A 25,299-nucleotide genomic window follows, 5' to 3' on the forward strand; every position below is an offset into this window, starting at 1 on the left:
ATATTTGCGCTATTTATTTACTCATATAAATTGTCGTGTTGCTATTACAACTGATATTGGTAGAAGTGGTAATGACTGTAATTACCTTACTGTTACCAGTCATTGGATTGATGAGGATTGGATAATGCAAAAGCGCATTATTGCTTATAGAATAATTAATTCACGTCACACAGGACAGTTTATTTCTAGCACGATTACGGATATTTATAGATATTTTTGCATTAGTGATAAAATAATGTCAGTTTCAATGGATAATACCATTAGTAACACAAATGTTGTAGCCTTGCTTACTACTACACTAAGTCCTGCATTTAGTAACATTTTTCATGTTAGATGTATTTGTCATATTTACCATTTAATTGTGGGAGATGGTATGCGAATTTTAAATGTTGAAATTGAAAAGGTTAAAATGGCTCTTAATTGGCTTTTTTATTCAAACCGTAGAAGTAGACTTAGAGAATATTTTAAAAGATGCGATAAATTTGGCCTAAGAGAAAGAAAGGTTCTTAAACCTTGTCCAACTAGATGGAATTACATGTATGAAAGTTTAGTTGTTGCATATGAATATAGAAACCTCATAAACTCAAAGTTTAATGCTCATGTAAGTGATGATGATGAGCACCTTACAAATGCGGATTGGGATAATGTTAAAATGCTTGTAGATTTTTTAGAAAAATTTCTTATTGCTACAAATGAATTTTCTGGGCAATATTATCCTACTATTTCTAACTGTTTAGTTTATATTGCAGAACTTGCAAATTTGTTTGATCATTTTTCAGAGGGTGGGGAAATTTATCAACTTGCTATTGATTCCATGAGAAAACAATTTAAAAAACATTTTTTCCCTATTCCCCCTATTTATGGTGTTGCTGCATTTTTAAATCCTACTATGAAATTAAAAGGTCCTCAATTTTGGTATGAAACTGTTTATAATGGTTTAGCACTTGAAGATGAGGAGTTGTCTAAACTTGCGGACGCAATAGCCTCAATTAAAATAAATGTTCAAACTATTTATAATGCTTATCAAGTTGCATTAGATCATACTAGACCAAATGTTCCAACTCCTTCTTCTTCTAGTTCTCAATCATCTAAAAGAACTGTGGGAGTAAGAGCACTTAGTGCTTGGGCAGGGTTCAGGGGTTCTCAATGTTCTAGTACTAGTGATTTTTCACAACTAAATGAGCTTGAAGTTTATTTGTCACAGGGAATTGAGAAAGTGAATCCCGACGGCTCCTTTAATATTTTGGAATAGTGGAAGGACAAAGAAAAACACTTTTCGATTCTTTCAAGGATGACCCGAGACATTTTAACTATTCAAGCTTTAACAGTGGCATCAGAGAGCGCTTTCAGTCAAGCAAGACTTCAACTCGGTGATTATAGAGCGTCTATGAGGGAGAGCTTGGAAAAATCAGTACTTTTCAGGGATTGGATCCGTTCGGAAAGAAGAAATTTTGGACTTGCTGAATCACAACCAGAGGTAGACGAAGCTTATGAAGAAATGCTAGCTGAACTTGCGGAGGATGATGCTTCGCCTCGAAGCGGTGATGATCAAGCTTCATTTTCGCCACCACCAACGGAAATTCCTCCGGACCTTGAAGGATTTATGAAATTTGTAAAAGATACCATGTAAATTAATATGTAACTTGTATTTTGGCACATCTTGATTAGTTTCTTTTTCTTCTCAATGGTGGTATTAGCACCTTGTTGTGCTCATTCCATAGGGGGAGGAAGACTAAGAAAGATACTGCCATGATTTTTTAATGTTATAATAAAAATATAACGCATTGCTTTGAATATCTCTTTACAATATTTTTGTCTTTTTATATATCTTAAGCTATACATATAGTATAATATAGTATATACTATACTATACTATACTATACTATATATATATATACTATACTATATATACATCTTATATATAGTATATAAGATGTATATATAGCTTATCGAATATAGCTTATTGCTTATATATATATATATATATATATATTGTATATACTATATATATATATATGAATATAGCTTTTATATATATATATATATCTTATATATAGTATATAAGATGTATATATAGCTTATCGAATATAGCTTATATATATATATATATATATATATATAGTATATACTATACTATACTATACTATATATATATACATCTTACTATATACATAGTATATAAGCCATATTCGATAGTATACATCTTACGATATACTATATATACATCTTAATATAGTAAGATATATATATATATATATATATCTTAAGATGTATATATAGTATATAAATCGAATATTAATGTATAAATCTTAAGATGTATATATAGTAAATCGAATATAGCTTATATATCTTAAGATGTATATATAGTATAGTATAGTATATATATTATAACGCATTGCTTTGAATATCTCTTTACAATATATACATTTATTATAACGCATTACTTTGAATATCTCTTTACAATATTTTTGTCTTTAAATTTGAATTAAAAAATTTAGGTGACAATTCTATAATATAATTTACTAGGAATTGCCTTAGATATTTTTATTACCATTTTTTTCTCTAACTTGTATAAAAATAATTTAAAAAATAGAAAGTATCTGTTGGGCCCACTTGGGCCCGCTTAGAACCGTTTGGGCCCGGGACCGGCCCACTTAACACGGGACCGTTAGTTCGTGGTCCCGGTCCCGGAATGGTTCCAACAAGAAGCCCGCGAAGCCCGAGACCGCTCAGGACCGGCCCGCCTAGGACCATCCCACTTAGGACCGGGCCCGCGAAGCCCTTTTTGGACCGGACCTGGCCCAGATGCCACCCCTACAGTCAAGGATCAAGGATGACTTTAATTGATTGTAATGTAGGCTGCGGGATGGGTAGGATACAATTTGGATATAAGAGTTACTACACCTCCCTAAGCACTTTAATACATATAATTTACCTTTCAAAACCCCACACTTATGTCAAACCATAAATTCCACCTTCAAATCAATATATATTAACTCCCTACTTCTTTAAGTACAATTACATCAAGAGTTACCACTATCAAGGAATATTTTTCACAGCCATATAATTATTTTTTTTCTTTTCTTTTTCAATTCAAGTGGCTCTCACTTTTTTAAAAACAATGCATCTTTCTCCATATTTCAATAGTTTCACTCAAAAGTCAAACCAATCACCCACACTCCAACTTTTACACACTTCATAAAAATTCCAAGTGCTCATGAGAGGTACAAGGTTCAACTAGATGGTCAATTCAAATAAATGGGTAAGACATGTAATGTGGTTGCCAAAAAAATTGGATCACAGGCTCAAATGGGTTAACTAAAATACGTACCAATTAGGTAACTAAACACATATATCTGGCTCAACAAAAAATGCCCATATCACTTTCAAGACTGCATAAAATTACTATTTCGCTTTGCAAACTCACAGGGCAAGTTCTAGACATCAAATGTAATGCACAGAATGACACAAACCTCACACACAGATGGCACATAACTCACTCAAGATTGGATCATCAAGAAACTCTAGTCAAAGCAGTAAAGCAAAGTTAAGATCATACACTTTAAGGTACTTATACAAGAGTCAAAAAGTGAGCCTAAGCATCACAACTAAAGCACCCGTTATTCTGAAGGCATAATAAAGTTAAGGGACATTGTCTTCAATTCAAATCATAGCACAATATTTCCTACTACTAACAAAAATTTAAAAATAACTACATCCGGTTCAAGCAAAACCCTTGGAAAAGAACCGCGACCCAAAGAAAAACTAAGGGAGAATTATTACACTACCCTACAAAAGACAATCTTTTTGGTCTTTTCCTTTCGACTTAATCCCTCAAGAAACCTGTCGAATGATATCCATCGTTGGGAAAAATTGAAAATTTTAAAATTTTAATGATTTTTCAATTTTTTTTCTATCTCTAACCTACTAAACAAAAACTAAACTAACACATATACATACAACAAACAGTTATCCCCCACCCCACACTTTAAGTTGTGGCATATCCCTATGACACACAATTAAAAATCATAAGGTAAAGGAAACATCCCTGAATATCTAGTCGGGGTCAGAATCAAAGTCGGGCTCCATTCTTCTCGCCCGAACTAATGCGCACATCCATGCAGACAGCTTCTTCTCAGTCTTCTTGGGATACACCCCACACTTATCTTTCTCAATCATTGGAGCCTTATCTCTTGAACTCTTCACCTTCTACTCAATACTTACAGCTGGCTTCTCCTGTTTCACCCCCGTTTCTACATTCATCTTAAAAGACACCATCTCCTCACCCACTCTAAGCATGAGTTTTCTATCATGTATGTCCAATATTGCTCTACCCGTCATTAAGAATGGTCTTCCTAGAATGAGGGGGACCTCCTTATTCTCCTCCATCATCACTACTATAAAGTCTACCGGAAATACAAACTTATCTACCCGAACTAAGACATCTCCCACTATCCCCTCGGGTATGATAGTTGTTTGGTCTGCCAGCTGCAAAGATATTTATGTAGACCTTATCTCTCCAATCTCATTCTCCAGCTTCCTGTAAATAGACAAAGGCATTAAATTAATTGAGGCACCAAAATCACACAAAGACTTGCCAAAATTATGAGTGCCTAACGATCAAGGTATAGTAAAACTCCCTGGATATCCACACTTTTGTGGGAGTTCATTTTCTAAGATTGCGCTGCAATGCTCTGTGAGCTTGACCACTGAGGTATCTTCTATCTTCCTATTCTTTGTAAGGATATCCCTCAAGAATTTGACATAAGCTGGCATTTGAGAGAGCACTTATAAGAATGGCAAATTTACGTTAACCTGTTTCAGCATATCCAAAAATCTCTCAAACTGTTTATCCAGCTTTTCTCTATATAGATTTTGGGGAAAAGGTAGACCAGGCATGTGCTCGCTCTCATTCCGATCCTCCTTTCTCGAAGTGTCCTCCTTCTTCTTTTTGTCAGCTCCCTTTTTGGCTTTCTTATTTTTATCAACTTCATTTTTCAGCTTCTCCTCGCTTTCTTTTTTAGGTACCACCTCATATTGGATTGGAGTGACATCTTTTAACACTTGCTCGCTTCTCAATGTCACAGCATTCACTGTTTCTTTGGGGTTTCTTTCAGTATCAGCTGGCAGAGTACCTGGGATTCTCTCGAACAATACAGTTGCAATTTGCCCCACTTGCTTCTCCAAGTTTCGCAACCCTGTGCCAATTTCTTTGACAATGAACGACTTCATTAGATCTTCTAGTCCAGGCTGAGTGGAATGTTGAGGCTGGAACTGCGGCCTCTGCTGATTTTGGAAGCTTGGGGCTCCTTGTCCCAGGAATCTAGAGTTGTTTTATTGCCATGCATTTGCAGTACCCCCAAGTGAACTTCACGAAAACCCGGGGTGCTTCTGACCCATTTCATTGAAGTTTTAATTCCTAGCAGCATTAACTTCCTCAATTGAGACTTGACACTCATGAGTAGGGTGTCCTCTTCCACATATATCACAAGTTGCGTAGGGCTCACTATGTACTGAAGCTAAGGTCAACTTCCTTATTTCCTTGGCCATGGCATCAAGCTGTACCTGCAAAGATGTGTTAGCATCAACTTGGTGAACACTAGTTGATCTTCTTCTTTCAGCAATCTCATAGGGCCACTGATTTGCATCTTCAGATAACTCATCTAGAATTGTGACTATCTCCTTTGGAGTCTTCTTCATCAATGGGCCTCCAGCTGCATTGCTCAATGTTCTACGTGTCGCGGGTGTCAGCGGGTGTCAATCCATCCCAAAAGTCCTGGAGTTGCATCCAGAGTTCAATCCCACTATGTTGACATTTTCGCACTATCTCCTTAAACCTCTCCCAAGCTTCAAACACAGTTTCGGTCTCGTTCTGGCAAAAGTTATGGATTTCTCTTCTAAACTTGCCCGTCTTAGCTGATGAGAAATATTTATCAAGAAATTTTCTGGTCATCACGTCCCATGTTCTAATCGATCCATTAGGTAAGCTTCGAAGTCAGTGCTTTGCATCATCCTTGAGTGTGAAGGGGATTGCCCTTAAGTAGATTGCATCTTGTGACACACTATTGTATTGAAAGGTGTTCATAATCTCCTCGAAGTCCATCAGATGATTGTTTGGATCTTCGTTCATCTTTCTTATTAAGACACAACTATTTTGCAGAGTTTGAAGCAACCCATGCTTCAACTCAAAATTGTTAGCTGCAACGGATGTGGTCTCACACTTGATAAGACTTGGTTGTAGACCGGTCTAGAATAATTGCCAAGTGGTCTCCCAGCACCGGGAGCTATATTTTCGAACTGGTTTGTAGCCAAAGGTTGATTCTGAGCCATTCTCCGAGCTCTCTCTTCTTCATAGATTATCTGTGCATCCCTAATAGCTACTTCCTCAGCATCCCTTGCAGCTTTCTCTCATTGTTGGGTTGTCTCTCGTGCAGCCAAATCTACATTATCATCATCTCTAGCCATATTCTCTTTGGTTGAGGATTGGCCGACCTTTTCTATATTCGTAGGGTTTCTTTCCTTCCTCAGCTGTCACAGTTATTTTTCTATTTCTGGGTCGTAAGGTAGCAATTCTTTCCCAGAGGATCGAGTCATGCACCACTCTTACCTGTAGCCTGCGCAGAGTTAAGGAACACCAAACGTAAAAAGAGAAAAAAATTAAATAAAAAGAAAAATTCCTGAATTAGCACTACAAACTATTTCCAACACTATTGGTTGACAATCCTCGATAACGACACCAAAATTTGACTAGCGCAAAACACACACTTAAATATGCTCGCTAGTCGAATATAGTATAATATAATATCATATCCACATGAATTGGAGTGCAACAAGAAATTATGAGAAATTTGACTGAGCAACGGTGCGATATCATGGTAACTAACGAGGAGGAGTCATTGTGGGTTTTGCATTTATGTGATTGTGGCCTAAAGATAAGTGGGGGAGCCTACCGGCTATGATTGGGTCACGTGGTGATGTACCTTTGCATTTTCAGGTTATCGTTACGTTGGTGGATTAGTTATTACTAAGGGAAGAAAATATCAAGGGTAATTTGAGTAGGGGATTTATGGATGTGATATATAAGGGAAAGTATTCATCTCGTTGCTTCATTGGAGTGCTCATGTGCTAACAGAGCACTAGTGGTTTGGTTAAATAATCAGGATTGGACTAGAGTGGGCGACTTTCAATAATGGTTCTAGTGGATTAGAGATTTTAGGTGTGGTGCTTAAAAATTTTCAGGTTCGTTATGTGGCTGAGGATTGGGTTTTGCAGTAGAGTGTGAAGGGTACTTGGAGAATTTCTATGTTATCAATGGGTCTGCAGTGTAGTGTTAGAAAAATGAGAGAAATAGTTTTGAATTCGCAGAAGATCCAATTAGCGTAGGTGTATCAGTTGGAGTTACTATAGCCTACATGAGGAAGGTATGGCTTATGGGTATTAAAAATGACGTGGTCTCATGAATTGGGTCACTCAGGACGAGTGATGATTGAGATCTGTTATGTGATTGAATAGAGGTATTGATTCTGAAGTCAAGTCAAGAAGAAATTGGAAGAAGCTGAGTCAGCCTAGTAGTGGTTTGGATCGGCATGGTTAAGGGAATGATCGGTTCCTTCGGTGTAGTAAGGCAATACAGGTGTTTCGTGGCTGTACGTGCGGGCTTGACAACCTCCGTAATTTGATTTATTTGGAGGTATTTGATTCTGATGGTTTCAATTATGTGTAAATGGGTTCTGGAAGAGTTGTGGCAATTTAGAACACGACTTGAATTCTATGTCTTTTTTGGCTATGGGAAGTTGGTTGTGTGTTGCGATTCTTCTGCTAAAATGAGTTAAGTAAAAGGTTCTAGCCGATAAAATGTTTATTCTACCAGTGGTTCAAGAGTTATGATGAAATTCTAGTACTCTGCATAGCAACATTATAGGTGTAGTGAGCGGTATGGAATTGGAATTTGAGGATCAAGGTTGTGATCCAATTTTGACAGGAATGTCACAAGCTCGGAAGAGCGGAGGAGAGATTTTAGATGTTTAGAGTATGCTTGCATTATTTTTGTGTCACCTGAGAATGGTGTTCTATGGAAGAGGCATTATGTATTAATTTATGGATTCTTGATTTGCATTATAGTAATAGTATAGTTGGTAGCCATGAATATGCAAATTTTTCTACCTGGTGCAGAAGGTCATGGGAGTATCTCCCGAGGGATGATAGTATAAGTGTGATGTTTCAGCCATTTATGTGGTAGATATAGAAATCAGGTATGGAGATTATAGTATTATCGTTGATGGGAGAGTTTATGTCTGAGAGGCGCTCTATTTCTTTGGTTGCGAACAGTGGGAGTTTGTTCCGGATTGGACGATAGATCGTATGTGCCATTAATAGGGTCATTATGGATCTTTGGAAGGTTATTAGCCCATTTGGGATGATCGGAATCGGCTTGAGGTCCGTTGGTACCTAATGTGAATGTATATTTTATACTAGATCAAATATGCTTATTCGGCATATCATCGCTTATGGATGGGTCTTTGGGCATAGTGGATGATATTCCTGCCTTTATCTATTTGGGGTGCTACTATTTTATGCAATATGGGTTGTGAGACAACTTGATTATTCACACATGTGTTGTAATCCTGTGTAGCTTGTGGTATTATGTGAGCAAGATGGCTCTCGAGATGTAGGTCATTTATTGCACCTTAGTCGTGTTTGGCATTTCGTAGGGCATGGCGCTACCTATTTTCCAGGGTTGTGTTTATGCACTTGGCGTTCTTTTGGTCGATATTCGGGCATTTCGTAAGTATGAGCATTTTGACTCGATGGGTATTTCCTTATTGATTGTTATGTGTGGATCGGGTGGCACGCCGCCACGGGCATGATGTTTAGATCAGGATGCAGGTCGCAACAGTGAGGTGTTGAGTACAGATCTTTATACTTTTCATGTGTTTTGTTTTTCATCTCTGAGATAGGTTCATAGCATTAGTTTGGTTTTTTTGTTCGTTGCGTAGGCCGGATAGTTCTTGTATTCAAGTTCGTTATTCCTTATTAGTCATATTCGAGTTGTGTCTTGGTGGCGCATTGATGACATCGTATGAGATTTTAGATGGTGTTTGATGTGGCTTATTGCCCGAGCAGCTTGTACTGGTAAGATGAGGTTATTGGACCTATAATTAGTGCAATCAGATTTATATAATGTATATTAGAGAAAAAATATCACTAATCAATTAAGAATGAGGCAATGGTTCTCGCCAAGCGAAGAGACTCCATGAGTTATTGATTTGGCAGGTACTTATGAGTTTCTACAAATATCTTTTATCATTGCAGTATTGCGAGGGTTAGAACATGGCTTATATGCGTTATGAGGTATATTCGTGCACCAGCTTCGTGAATTTGTAGCTATCATGGTTCGATGATATTATTATGAGCAAACGAATTATGCGGTGCATAGCGTCAATTCAGCATGTGTGCATGATTATGTTTTGGTACATCATGTTGAGATTGATACAGCGTGTGTATGTTAGAATCAGACCTAGTAGAGAATTCCGGATGTTGGAATTTAGTTCTAAGGAACGTGGGCTAAGGTAGCAAGAAGGATCTTCAGTCTGGCTTGAGTTAATGTGCTCATATGGGTTGTGGTGGCACGGGTAGGTGCACGATGTGTTAAACGGTGATTTTGGGCAACTTTGGAACGGTTCTTGGCACGTTCGAGGATGAACGTATGTTTAAGTGGGGGAGAATGTAACGACACGACCGGTTGTTTTAAACTATAGCATGTCGTTCGGGGATTCAAGACCTTGAGTAGCTTCACTTCATGTATTATGACTTGCACGTGTAGTCGGATTAGATTTTCGGGAAGATCAGAGTTGGTTTGGAAGAATAATTCTCAGTTTGGAAGCTTTAAGTTGGAAGAGTTGACCAAGGTTTGACTTTTGGATAAACGACCTCAGATCGCAGTTTTGATAGTTCTGTTAGGTCCGAATGATGATTTTGGACTTAAGCGTATGTCCGAATTTGGATTTGGAAGTCCGTAGGCTGATTTGATTCTTTTTGGCAAAAGTTAGAAGATTGAAGGTTTAAAGGGTTGAAAGATTTGACCGAGAGTTGACTTGGTTATTGTCGGATCTGGATTATGGTTCCGGGAGTTGGTATAGGTTTGTTGTGTCATTTGGGACTTGCATGCAATAGTTGAGGTCATTCCGGGTTGATTTGGTATGGTTCGACATGAGTTTTAGAAGTTTAAAAGTTCATTAGTTCATTAGGCTTGAATTGATGTGCGATTCATGGTTTTGATATTGTTTGGTGTGATTTGAGGCTTCGAGTAGGTTCCTGTTATGTTTTGGGACTATTTTGTGTGATTGGGCGGCGTCCTGGGGGCCTCGGGTGTGTTTCAGATGTGTTTGGGTTGTGTCGAGCTCTTATTTGACGTTTCAATGTCGTTTCTTTGGGTATAAAGGGTACTATATTGAGCAAACAACCTTTGAATTTTGATTATATTGAACTATTAGATCTTATCGTAACTACAGAAGCATAGCAACAAGAATCGTTGAATTCCGAGGTCGTATGAGAGAGTTATGCCCATTTCCATGCTGGAAAAGATTGTTAGTTTCTGGTGCGAGCTTTGTTCTTCGCGAATGTTAGGATGGTCCCGCAAACGTGAAGAAGGAAATATGGGTTGACCGGTCAAAGCGAAAATTTGCTCTTCGCGAACGCGAAGGTGTCCCACGAAGGCGAAGAACAAAAATCACCTCGGTAGTGTTTTAAACCGAGAATTTTAGTATTTTGAGCATATCTTGAGTTCTAGAGCTCCGTTTGAGGTACTTTTCATGGCGTTGTTCTCGTATCAACAAGGCGGTAAATATCTGACCTTTATTTTGATGTTTTTCATGATTATTTTTGTTGATTATTATTTTATCCGTTTTTGGATTGTAGAAATTAGGATTTTGAGCCCCAAAGTTAAGAAATGATAAATCCCTGATTTCAGAGTCAATTCATGGACGAAATTGGATAATTTTCTGGATATAGACTATATAAGTTATGAGTAATATTTATTTTTGATAATTTTCAGAATCCGGACATGCGGACCCGAGGGTTGACTTTGTTGACTTTCCGAGTGGAGTTGGGAATCGTTATAAATTAATTTCTTATGAGTGTTGGGGTATATTTTTATTGGTTTGTGTATTGTTTGAATAGTTTCAGATCGACGGGCATTGGTTTAAGGTGTTAGAGAGGTGTTGGAGCCGGTTATAGAACTTCGGAGCGAGATAACTCTCATGTCTAACCTTTTAGGGGGAATTTACCATGTAGGTGTTATATTTATTATGTGCTACATGTTGTGGGATCCACGCACATATGAGGTGATGAGTGTCCGTGCGTATACTAGAATTTCTGATTATGTCTGGGTAGACTTAGACTCACACTATGCTTTAATTGTACTATTTGAGTTATTCTTGCATGTTTAACTGCTTTAATTTCCATTTAGCTTGAGACTAGACTCGCGTAGAGTATCAGACTTGCTATTTTAGATACTTGTTGAGCTACTTGATTAGCCGTGGGAATTGTACTTTCCTTTACGGATTTCTTCTACATTGTGCGTATTCGTCTGATAGTTTTTCTTGAATTTTATAACTCATACGTATATTCGTGAGTGGGGTCAGTGACCCGTAAAAGTTTCATATTCTAATAGGATCGGGCCGTTCGTCTCGGCGGTATCATGTAATACACTTTTATGGGATCGGGTCATTCGCCTCGATGGTATCATGTAACACACTCTTATGGTATCGAGTCGTTCACCTCAGCAATATCATATAACACACTCTTATGGGATCGGGTCGTTCGCCTCAGCATAGTAACATATTCTTATGGGATCGGGCTATTTGCCTCGGCAGAGTAACATATTCTTATGGGATCGGGCCGTCCGTCTCGGCAGGATTATGCATCACACTCTTATGGGAACGGGCCGTTCGCCTCAACAGTTCTATGAAACACTCTTATGGGATCGGGCCGCTCGCCTCGACAGAATCGTGCGAAATACTTAATAAGGAGTTCGCGTACTCGTGAGTTTCTTGACTTGAGATATGACCGTTGATTTGGTATTCACCATTACATATTCCATTTGAGGAGGTTTCTGATAATTGAGGACTTTGTGTTCACTGTTCAGTTATAGACCGTATTATTTGCCTATATTTGTTCTCATTGTTTATTTGCCATGTTTCATACTTGTCTACCTTATTATATTTGGTTTATTGGACCAGTAGTAAGTATCAATGTCGATCCCTCATCACAACTATTTTGGGGCTAGGCTAGATACTTACTGGGTACACGTTGATTTACGTACTCACGCTACACTTTTACACTGAATGTGCAGGTACTGAGGCATGTACATTAGGTGGTCATCTTGGCGCATCTGCTGAGGGGACTTTATGGTGAGTTGCATTTTATGCTACGATTCACAGCACACGAAGTCTCTATCTTCTTCGGTTATTATATCTTGTCTATTTTATATTCCAGACAGATATTATGGTAGTGATGTATAGTTCTAGTAGAAGCTCATGCTCTTGTGACACCGGGTTTTGGGGGTTCCTTGTGGTTGTTCATTATTTTATTTCACATTATTATTATCACTTCACTTTATGATTTATTTATATTCGGAAATTCGGTAAAGAAAAGCACATGTTTTTATGAGTGCTAGATTTTATTCTATGTACTTAATGAAATTCCTGAGTTTAAAATTTTTAAATGGATAGTTAAGAGGAGGTTCACGTGTTGGCTTGCCTAGCAGCATAGTTGGGCGCCATCACGACCTATTATTAGATTTGGGTCGTGACATTTTTCTTACTTAAAAAAGATATCAATGAGTGGTACTCCAACACAATCTCACTGCCCCAATATAATGTAACCCTAATTCGTCGCTCATTCGTTATTGTTGAAAGACTAAAAAGAGCGAAATGTATTAACGACCCCTTTAAGTTGTCTCCAATGACTAGATAGACACCTCAATTGAGCTCAATTTTAATTATACACTTCAAGCCTTTAATAATGTAGGTCAACTAATCAGAATCTATAGATGAAGCAGAAATACAAATGTAACTTTGTATCAGAATAATGAAATGTTATTTCTTCATGATTACAAGTCCAGTTTATATAGATGATAACAGTTGGAAGGATATGATTGAAAGGACATGATAATCATTACGGATAAAACTTGTATAGGAGAAAATATGTTTGTATTAAATACTCGCGTAATAAAGTGACACGTGGAGCCAAAGGCAGATGAGAAACGAAACAAATAATAGTAAAGTTCGAGGATAGCAATCCCATTTGCTCCCGAAAGGAATATTTCTCAAAAAGACAAAGTAAATGTCTGTCACCCGGTAACATTTAATGGAGAATATTCTATGGCATTAAGTACATGGTCCGTTGAAGAGAATATGCCATTCATAGCCTCTCATTATACTTTCTTCAATGACCCCCATAATTGACATTTAAGATGGGCTTGATCCTAGGACCTTATTCCCTAGGTGCAACTATAAACAGTGAATTCAACAACCATTGTAGGGGGGATTTTCTCGGACAAGCTCATACTATACATTGTTCATAGTTCAATAATATTTTACCTTTTTGCTCATTAATACTGATACGACTGCATTTGGAAGCTCTGCTCCCGGGAAAAGGATTTCAGCTGTCTTATTTTGATTTCAAACTTAGTCTTACATTCTTATTCCATTTATTTATCATTTTGGGATCAAATCGATTTACTTGTCTATATACCACGTATAAATTCAATTGTACCATTTTACGGGTAAACAATTTGGCGCCCACCGTGGGGCATAGATAATTGTGTAATTGAGTTGATCCTTGCATCTGTTACTAACTTGTTTAATTCTTTGTTCTTCGAAAAAGGCATAAAAAATGGCAGATAACGATGTTAATATCGCACACAACGTTGAGGCCCAAGAAAAATCAGCCTCAGGACAAAGATTCCATCAGTGATACCCGCAATGAGGGGAGTGAGGCCACGCCGGTCCACGGCGGGCAATATCAACGACATGTTTGAGAGGCAACCCCTAATGATGTCAAAGAAGAGCACGTCGTTGAAACAATCAGGATCTTGAGGTGGCAACAAAAAGCCATTATGGGCCACCTCTCACGACAGGATCAGGTCATGAAGGAACTAAGGCATGCATTGTCAGGTGCTTCCAACAACGTGAATGGACAAGGTCTAGTTCCTCCCGATGTTCCCACAAACCAAACAACGCAGAGGGTCGACAACAACACCCCGAGGGGCGAAGTCGGCTTTGACAGGGTCAGGGGGAACAGTAGCGGAGCCGGTAACAACAATGAGAATGATCCCTTTAAAACCGAACTCATGCAGTTTATGAGGGAAATGAATGCCCGAATGGATCAGTTTTTGGGTGTACCACTAGTGCTGAAAGGACTGGATTAAAAAGAGTACACCAGTTGTCGTTTAGACCAAGCGCGACACCAAAGTTGATCCCGAAACGGTTCAAGATGCCAGACGTGCCGAAGTATGATGGGACTTCAGATCATCAGGAACAAATCACCACTTATACAACGACGGTGAAGGGGAACGATTTAGCTCCGCATGAGATTGAGTGAAAACATTCGGGGAGACCCTTACAAAGGGGGCCTTGACATCGTATTCACTCTTACATGGGCATTCACTAGATTCCTTCGAGATGCTCGCATATTCCTTTATTAAAGCCCATTACAGGGCCAGAAAGGTACAAGCCCAAAAGGCCGATACATTCAGGATCGCGCAAGGAGAGTCTGAATTGCTACGGGAGTTCGTGACCAGATTCTAGAAAGAAAGGATACTGTTCCCGACCATACCAGGCGAATGGGCAGCTGAAGCATTTACTAAAGGGCTGAATCCGAGAAGTTCGGATGCTTCCTGGAAATTGAAAGAAAGTTTGCTCGAGTTCCAGGCAACAACGTGGGTGGATGTTCACAACCGGTACGAGTCCAAGATCAGAATTAAGGATGATCAGCTCGGTTTCCCGACATCAACCAAGGGTCGAGATCGGAAGAAGAATAAGGAGAAATGAAGGATGATTTCGACAAAGATCGACGGTCTTCAAGAGGTCGGTTTTTGCCTTATGAACGGGCCGAGGGACGCGACAGAGGTTTTCGGCCAGCGGATAGATTTGTTATCGATAGGAGAGTTGATCGCGGCTGGAATAACAAATCGTTGCAGGACACGGAGATATCAGGTTCCCTAGACTCTTTCTACCCCAGGCTTTCTGAACACAACTTGAACATCAATGTAGTAGAATTAATGTCTACTATGAGGAACATTAAGGAGGCACGATTACCGATACCAATGAGATCCGATCCCAGTCAAAGGGATCCAAATTTGTGGTGAGAATACTATGGGACCAACAGTCATCGAACTGGGGACTATCGGCACTTGCGCGAGGAGGTGGCAATGTTGTTGAAAAATGGCCATCTTAGAGAATTCTTAAGTGATCGGGATAAAAATAACTACGACCGCAATCGTGATAACGAGGAACCCTGGAAGGTAGGAGAAGACCCTCATCGTCTGACGATTAACATGATTTTCGGGGGAAACGAGATTAATAGTGTGACATTTTCGTCGGCAAGAAAGACGAATGTATTAGTACCCAAAGTAAGAGACTCCAAGAAGTCGCCGAGGACGACATTACTTTCACACAGGAAGATGCATAACGATGCCTTGGTAATCTTTTTAAATGCCTTAATTTTAAGATTAAACATGTTTTGGTGGACACGGGAAGTTCGGACAATATTATCCAGTGGATCAAGCTAAGTTAGTAGACGGTGATATGGGCTAAGTTGACCGGAAGTATCATTCCATCCACAAAACTCCTCGCCGGGTTCAATCTGGAAAATGTGACAACCCGAGGAGAAATCCTTCTACCCACGAATGCCGAATGAGTGATGAAGACGACCCTCTTCGAGGTAGTAGATGGTGATATGGGCTGTAATATTATCCTGGGGTAGACCTGAATTCAACAGGAGAGAAAGGTTAATCAATTTTCCTATACGAAAGGTAAAAACATGATGAGTTCGACCTACCATGATTTTTGGCCTTCCACCCATATTTAAGTGATATTTCTTTCCACATGTGGGTCTCAGGCATAGTGACATCCAAAATCTCCTGGACCCATTGGTCTAAGCCCTCAATCCTTGATGGTGTCCACCGAGTTGCTGAAATAGTGAAAGAAGAAGAACCAGTAACATCATGGGACAATCTTTAACTAGAAGAAAAGACAAATGATAAACTTACGAGTACAGTTCCATAATTCAGGAAAGGATGAAGTCGTGGCCAAAATGATATCCTTGGTGGCAACTACAACGAATCGCTCCATCTACCCGCGGTCGTTATCGTCATCCATGCTGGTGAGCAAAGCATGGTGATCACGTTTGCCGAAGTTTATCATTCCCCACAAAATATCTTGAAGGAATAAAGGTTCATCAGCCGAGCTAAGGAGAGTTCTTACCCATCTCCTAGCATAGACGCCGAAGACAAGCAATATTCCGCCACACAGAAGGGCTCACCTGTGCCAAGCAGACTTGGTAACGAAGGCAGAACTCCAAGATGATGGAGTCAAGCCCCCCGCTCAATGAGAACGAGCCAAAAATAAAGGTATACGTATAAACATACGTAAAACCCTTCTTATAGAAGGTCACCCGCTCCACCAGGTCAGGAATGATAATGTTTAAATCTTGACAACCACAATCTTCCTTCACATCAGGAATGCCGGAAGGACGGATAGAAGAAGGATACACACCAACGACCCATGTTCGAGGGTTAGGAGAAGGGTACTTCTCTTCGACGTCCTTAGTTGTAATAAGCCTTCTGGGAATAATGGTGCTCACCGTGGGAGGAGCATCATCATCAGCACTTCCTTTGTTCTTTGAGGATCTGGGATTTTTTGGAAGAAGAAGTCATATTTAGTAGAAAAGAGTAAGAAGTCTCTCTGAAGAGGAAGGGTAAAGAAAGTTAGAAGGAGTTGAGTAAAGAAGCCGAAAGTGTTCCAAGAGGTTGTGAAGTGTAAGAAAAAAGTAAATTGAAGTGTATAAGTAAAAGAATAGGCGGCTAAAATTGTGGTTATAATTACCTCAAGAATCGACGAAATTATTGCTGAATCGTGGGATGACACATGTTCGGGGCGTTAAATGGAGAGAGACGTGCGTCTAATCAAGCGTCAGAAATTTTTCAGAGGGGATCAGAGAATTTCCCGCCAAGAAAGGTATGGGTATCGCCCCCTGCTTTCCGGTGGCACATCCTAGATCAAATCGATTCATTTATCTATAAATCACGTATAAATTCAATTATACCGTATTACTGGTAAACAAAACTGACCGGAAAAAGGAGAAGTATAGCGCATGCTGGCCCATCAAACTTATCCAGAAACCTGTTAGCCTGGGACGTTTGGTCAGGCTCGTAAAGTGTATGCTAGCAAGCACAATGCAATTGTTCTTCCTTTTTTCGCTTTACTTTAGTTCTTCGATTTGAATTTTATGCTATTTTGATTCCGGACTCATTTAGCTTGCCCTACTAAGTTTAGGTTTCATATTGAGAGAAATATTAAGATTGATTCGTTTTATTTACAGCATTTTTTATTTTTTATATTCGTTAATTATTTAACAAACTTGAATTATTAAATTTAACGAGACTATAAGATTTGTTTTCCCACTATTTTATTAGATTTTACTCGACGAATTGAGCGGTAAATCAATTGTCAGTAGAAAAGCATATTCATAGAAATTTAGGCTAAACCGGAAAACACAAAAATAAACACAAAAAGATAAAAAGAACCTTTATAAAAAAAGTTAAAAAGATGGATAGAAATATCAGCCGGTGGCGCAGCTCTTTTTACCAACTCCCAAATTTAAAGCAGTCTACTACTCTTTTCCCACTCTCCAGTTCTTCGCCAACTTTTCAGAGGCTTCCTTTTCGTCTATCAACCTGAAAATGGCGTTTGATAAGATCAAGGTCATAAACCCCATCGTCGAAATGGACGGTCAGATATCTTTCTCTGTCATCTTTTTTCTAATTTCTTTTCTCTTACACTTCCCGATCTATTTGTTACTGAAAGTTAATTGATTAATAGATCCTCTCGCAATAAGAAAAGTCGTTTGTTAGACAATTGTTTAGTTGTTATTTTATAAATGTTTTGTGTTGAGTTGATTGTAAGTCAAGTAACATGTTACGGGTACTTTGTGGCTACTCATCTAATTTTATATGCGATGGTCATTGACCAATTAACGAAGTTAATTAAACTTTTCTTGTAGTAGTTTTAGGCCAAGTAAAATGGTAAAGTGATTTGTTAAATGTGATAAAAAAAAATCACTGAATGGTTGGATGAAAGTGAGCTTTCGTGCTTGTGCAAATTGTATAAATTTATAATTTAGAATCTCCTTGATCGACATGTTACCCCTTCTTGTGCTTGTCAACTTATGAGGTAGTAGGTATCCGATGGAATAATGGAGGTGCGTATAATCTGACCTGGACACCACCGTCACAAAAGAAAAGATAAAATAAATAAATAATGAATGCGTCACACAAATGTTGGTGTCCTTGATAGACAAATAAAAAAGAAAAATACATTACATAGCTTCTGGTTCTTGGGGGGGGGGGGGGGGCACGGGAATAAGATCCCACGTTTTAATATCAAGTACATGATTCAGTACTAGTATTGCCACTCCATATTTGGTGGGTAGGAACGCCCGACACTAGTAGTCAAGGTCGGCGCAAGTTGATCCAGATAGAGTCATTTAAAATAATAACTTAATGTAGCTTGGGAGAGTTATAAGTAATTATTTGTTGCATGGGGGCAACCTATTGCTTATGAGATGGTGTTCTTATTCTTGTATGGTGGTTACAAACTCGATGCTATGTTGGCTTTCATGGGAAAGGATAGTTAAATGGTAGTCGGCCTTTTAGATGTTGACGAGAGGAAGCAAAACTTAAATAGATTTCATATTAGACATTGTCATGGCACTTTGAATTACTATCTTTTTTGTTTTTTGCTGTTCCACAGTATTTTTTTTATTGACCTCTAATTGTGATCTTTTCTCTTTCTTATCTGGTTCTTATTGATTATGTGATTCAGGAGATGAAATGACTCGAGTTATTTGGAAATCAATTAAGGATAAGGTAATAAGTTCGTTTGGCTTGTTTCTACACAGTATCATTTCTTATTTTTATACTCCTAATAAAATTGACGAGATGCTCATAGATAAACTCTCTTTGTGCGCTTTAGCTTATCTTACCCTTTCTGGAGCTGGATATAAAGTACTTTGACCTTGGCCTTCCCCACCGTGATGCCACAGATGATAAGGTTACAGTTGAAAGTGCTGAAGCTACTTTGAAGTATGTTTAGATATTCATCTTTATTTATTGATGACCACTGAATATCATTATATTTGCCTTTCTATTTTAGTTGAAGTAGGTTCACCAGTCACTATTTTCAGCCTTCTTCAAGTATCTTTGTGTCTTATTATTATATTGTTTAATTGCAGGTATAATGTTGCAATTAAATGTGCAACCATTACTCCAGGTGCTTATTATAGTGTCCAACTGGATGCTTTTCATGCTTTAAACTTCACTCATATTATTGGCGTCAATCAATTACTTGTAAAAATTATAACTAGAATATCACTTCATGTAACCACTTCTTTGCAGATGAGGCACGCATGAAGGAGTTCGACTTGAAATATATGTGGAGGAGCCCAAATGGAACAATCAGGAACATTTTAAATGGTAATTGTGGATTTCTTTCCTTATTATTTTCTTTCTCATGGTATCTTCAAAATATGGCTTACTTGAAAATAGCTTATGGAAATTGGCATTTACTGCAGGAACGGTCTTTAGAGAGCCAATTCTCTGCAAAAACATACCCCGACTTGTCCCAGGTAACTTTGATTTCTTATACTTACTGCTTTGAGTCATTTTTAAGTTCATTTGAACATAAGATATTAAGCAATCTGGCTGGGTTTTCCCATCTTTTAAGGTTGGTCTAAACCGATATACATTGGTAGACATGCTTTTGGAGATCAATATCGAGCAACTGATACAGTTATTCAAGGAGCTGGGAAACTCAAATTAGTTTTCGGTAAAGTTATTCCTTTAGTTGTTATTTACCTATTTGATCATAATGCTAAATGTTTCTTATGCTCCGCCCCATTCTAGTTGTGATTAAGAAGTATGTTATACTCCATTTAGAAAATGTATGCTCAAACGTATTCCCTTTCTGCAGTACCGGAAGGGAAAGATGAGAAGACCGAGTTAGAAGTTTACAACTTTACAGGTGCTGGTGGAGTAGCTCTATCCATGTATAACACAGACGAGGTTTGTTTTTGAAAAAGCTTCATATGTTATCAAAATTGGCATATTATTTTGATAGACTTATGTACTATTGTACATCATTTTGCTATCACTTTGTTGATGCCATTCAGTCCATTCGCTCATTTGCTGAAGCTTCAATGAACATGGCATTACAAAAGAAATGGCCTCTCTATCTTAGTACAAAAAATACCATCCTTAAGAAGTATGATGGCAGGTATGCGGCCCGAGTGTTGATCCACTTGTATTTTCTTTTGTCCTTGCACATCATTTATGGACTACGATAACACCTTATTCCATTTTATTTTTCTTTTGATATCTGCTCATTCTCTACTCTTCTGAAGGTTCAAGGATATATTTCAAGAGGTTTATGAATCAAATTGGAAGTCAAAGTTTGAGGAAGTAGGAATCTGGTGAGCATTCAGTTTTGAATTTGTGAAACTGGTCGTATTATTTCCTGCACATAACATTGACAGTTTAATAACGGTCTTATCGATGATATGGTTGCTTATGCTTTAAAAAGTGAAGGTGGTTATGTATGGGCTTGCAAGAACTATGATGGTGATGTACAGAGTGATTTCTTAGCGCAAGGTATGTAGACACAATTGCTTAGCTTTTGGTGAGAGAAATATGAGCCATTGTAGGTTAGTAAAACAAGAGGAGAATCTAGTGTTGTTCATTTCATAAATAAGTGATGGAGGAGGGGATGTAAAGGTGGAAGGATATTATCCTTCCGCATCAATTTTTTCCATCTCTCCAAAAGACAGGAACTGCAATGTCGATTTTAATTCCTTTCTTTGTTGTGTCAAAGGCTTGAGGAAAGAATATTTCACCTAATAGAAGTAGATCAAATTCCCATTTCCTTCCTTTCCATAAAAGATAATGCTGAGTTTGTTGTTCAGACGATTTGCATAAATGTGGGATATAAATATTCCTCCTTTTTTCTTGGAACAGGGTTTGGATCCCTTGGGTTGATTGATGACATCTGTTCTGGTTGGTTGTCTTTCTCACACTTTTCAATTAAATCAACTCCTCTAATCTTTGTTTTCTTTTTAATAATCTGACTTCGGTAGTTTCTTGGGCATCTATCTCATTCTTGTTATATTATTTGCTTTATCGAGAAATAGATTTTTGGTAGTTGCTCAGTTCTTCTCCTCTTATAGTGCCAAAACTATTGCTATACGTTGTCAGGCTCTTTAGATCAATTTTTTTATATTGGAGATATGAAAAATTATTTTGGATTGTGAAAAGGTTTATTTATTCGAGTCAGATATGTCCTGATGGAAAGACCATAGAGGCTGAAGCAGCCCATGGAACTGTTACACGCCACTATAGGGTTCATCAGAAAGGAGGCGAAACCAGCACAAACAGCATTGCCTCAATCTTTGCTTGGACGCGTGGACTTGCACACAGGTAGGAGATTGTGATTTTTGACTTGCTGAACTTGGTACTTGGACCTGTTCATTTGGTTGGCTTGTTCGAGTCCACTTGATTGGTTATTGAACTTGAACAATAATAATATCTTGTTATCAGGGAAAAGTTGGACAATAATGAAAAGCTCTTAGATTTCACTGAGAAACTAGAAGCGGCATGTGTTGGTGCAGTGGAATCTGGAAAGATGACGAAAGATCTTGCACTTATCATTCATGGATCCAAGTCTGCCTCTTGTCTTTTATTGTTTATATTTCTTTCTTTAAGCTTTTATCTTGGAGTTGCTATTCTCATATTTTGCTCTTCAAAAAAACTTATAGGCTCTCAAGAGATCATTTACCTAAGCACCGAAGAGTTCATTGATGCGGTGGCTGATGAGCTCAAATCAAGACTTCAAAGCTAATGGATGAAGTGTGAGAGCATATTGTACTGGTTTGTGTCATGTTCACAGATTCTACGTGCCTTTAGTTTTACTTATCATTGAGATTGCTAAACATGTTTTGGTAAATTGCTTAGACGCTTTTTCTACTCTTGTTGGTTCTAGGTTTGGATGGAAAGGAGGAATTTTCTGGCAGATTTGAGGATATTGAGAGAAAATAAAGGGCTAGGGGCTGAGAACTAAATGTCCAGAGGTTTATTTGCTGGGTTGGGGATTTTACAGTCCTAGCATTGTGTTTGAACTATAGGTGACAAAGGGGTGGGCCGGGTTGAGTAAAAAAGTGACCGGCCGGTCACCAATCTGGGCCGATTATCGGTTTTTTCAAATCGGGCTTAACGGGTCCGGTCCCATCCGGTCAAATATTGAACCGGAACGATCCGGGCCTAAGGGGCCGGGCTGGGTTTATTTAATTTTTTTTTATAACAATCGTCAACTTGATAAAATTATAAAAAAAATCAAAAAAGTCATTTTACCTGTCTGGGCCGGTCCGGTTAACTGGTTCCCATGTGACTTGACCATAGCGGGTCGTTCCGGTTACCCGGTACCAAAATACTACCCGGCATATTCCGGTCTCCGCCCCAACCCAGCCCTGCCCGACCCCTTCGTACCGGTCCGGTCTGGACTAAAACCGGTCCGGACCCGGGCCAGACCCGGGCCAGACCGGCAAGTTTGACAGCTTTAGTTTGAACCATGAATCTGAATCTTCACTGCTAAATTTGCTGCTTACTTGGTTTATAGTTATGTCAATTTGCTCTGGTCTTCTGTTTATATTTCTTACTGTGTCTCTTTTGCTTCTTACAGTTTACTTTGGCTCTTACGGTCATTACCAAGTGGTTTTTATTTACTGTTTTGACAGATGGCCTAAACTAGATATAAATTATGATATTCATAACATGTTTGTCTTATTTTGATTTCTATGGGTTGAAATAGAATGATTTTTGCTAATATTTTTCAATTCGCTTACTGTTTTATTAGATCTAGAGAAACTTTGCAACTTGTATAGTGAAGAGTCACTAGCATATGTAAATTTTAAACTCTGTCAAATAGTAGTGTAGAAAAATGTCGATCCCACAGATTAATTTATCTATTTTATAGATTTTTTTTCAGCATCTATTTTATAGATGACTCTTGTTTTATTTACTATTTGAGAGAATCAGAAAAAAAAATATAGTGAGTTAAATACAAAAAAATAATGCACAAATGGAGTAATAGAGAAAAGTATTTTTGTTTTCCACCAATATAAGAAAAATTGTTGGGATCTAGATTTCACTTGATATTTCTATTATAAAATAAATTTATTATATCTCCAATTTCTATTTCTTGCAAATATGTCTCTAACGATTATATCTATATATTAGTACTTGAGTTGAAAATTAATTGTACTCTTTTTGGTTATATAAATTAATAATCAAAATAATAATATTAAAAAATAAAAAATAAATATATACTTAAACTGAAACATGCTCTTTTTTACAAGTCTCTTTCGACTACCTTTGTTGTTATAATTGATCACTATGCTATTTGCCTCTTTTGATAACAAAATAGTGTGAAACTAATTATTTTTTAAATAGTTGACTATTAGTCAATAGGGGTATATATGTACCACTTTTGTTACGGTAGGCTACGAATGATCCAACTTTGGAAGGTAAATGTAGATCATTTTGCAAAGTAAAATTTAACCTTTTTCTCTTTATAAATTTACAAGTGAAGCATCTAGTGCATCAACTTCTTCCAGCAAGGTTTTAAAACAAAAGGAAAAATTATAAAGGGTAGCCCGGTGTACTAAGCTCCCGCTATGTATTGTGTTCGGGGAAGAGCCGGACCACAATGGTCTATTGTATGCAGCGTTACCTTTCATTTTTGCAAGAGGTTGTTTTCACGGCTCAAACATATGACCTACTTGTCACATGACAACAACTTTACCAATTAAGCCAAGACTCCCCTTCAAAAAGAAAAATTATCAAAAGGTAAAACTTAAATGAAAGGTTCTTAGATGAATAAACATAAAAAGAAATTGTACTGACACCAAAATCTCAAAAATAAAATAAAATATTGAAGTGCACTATTTATCAAATTTAACAGAAAAATCCATCTTAAATTTTTCAGTGTGCTTGATATCCGAAGTATTTAGATGATCTTGTGGTTGTGGACTTTGGCATTTTAAATTGGGATTTTTTCGTTCCTATACAATATTTGAAACTTATTTACCAAAATTATTCTAATTTTATATATAACCCACCTAAACAAGGATTACTTATAAATTATATACATTTCACCTTAAAAGGCTCATAATCCATTATTAGTACCTTCAATCAAGGGATTTAGTTACACCTTTTTCCTTTTTTCTCTCCTCTCTCCCCTCTTCTCTCCGGATCGAACTTATATTTAGGGATTTATGTTTGATAATTATTTCAAAATACATTCGTCAAATCCATGAGATACTGCTGAAGTTGTCATCTTTCTTTTTTGGATATTTTTTTCTCTTTATATTGATGGTGGATTTAATACTGGAATAGGATTTATGACGATATTTATGCTGACTACTTGTCATAAAAACTTTTGTTTATTTTGTGAAAGTCTCGATCAAGTGGTAGCGCAACAGATTAATATGGTTAAAAATGAAAGAACACATCTGAAAAAATGGCCAGCGACTAGCTAGAAAACTCAAAACTTGTGTTGAAGTTATGTTCTTGAGCAAACATTGTGTTATGCTATAGCTAGTGTATTTTAAAGACTGAATTTTTCGGACAACCAGGAGAAGGTAATGTCTCCAAAAGTAGGCGACGAAAAACCTCCATCGAATGTTGCGGCTGAACAAAATTTAGTATCTCCTCAGACATCAGAGAAGATAAAATCAACTGAGAAAAGAACAATATATGGTACATCAACATACAAATTAAAAATAAATTTCGTACAAATTTAACGCAAATTTGAATATCTATAATAACATACAAAGTAAAAACAAATTTCATACAACTAATTATATATTATACAACTTATTTACAACTTATCTACAACTTTCATACATTATTTCTACCCAGTTAAATACAACTACAATATCATACAACTTAAATACAAATTTTATACAACA

General features: G+C 37.6%; 1 pseudogene; it reads left to right on the top strand.

The window, feature by feature from the left end:
* The first annotated feature begins 17,830 nt into the window (after window positions 1–17,830).
* Window positions 17,831–23,328, top strand: LOC104097838 (isocitrate dehydrogenase [NADP]-like; annotated as a pseudogene).
* The last annotated feature ends 1,971 nt before the right edge of the window (window positions 23,329–25,299 follow it).

The sequence above is a fragment of the Nicotiana tomentosiformis genome, chromosome 1, assembly GCF_000390325.3.
Source record: "Nicotiana tomentosiformis chromosome 1, ASM39032v3, whole genome shotgun sequence".
Classification (NCBI taxonomy): Eukaryota; Viridiplantae; Streptophyta; class Magnoliopsida; order Solanales; family Solanaceae; genus Nicotiana; species Nicotiana tomentosiformis.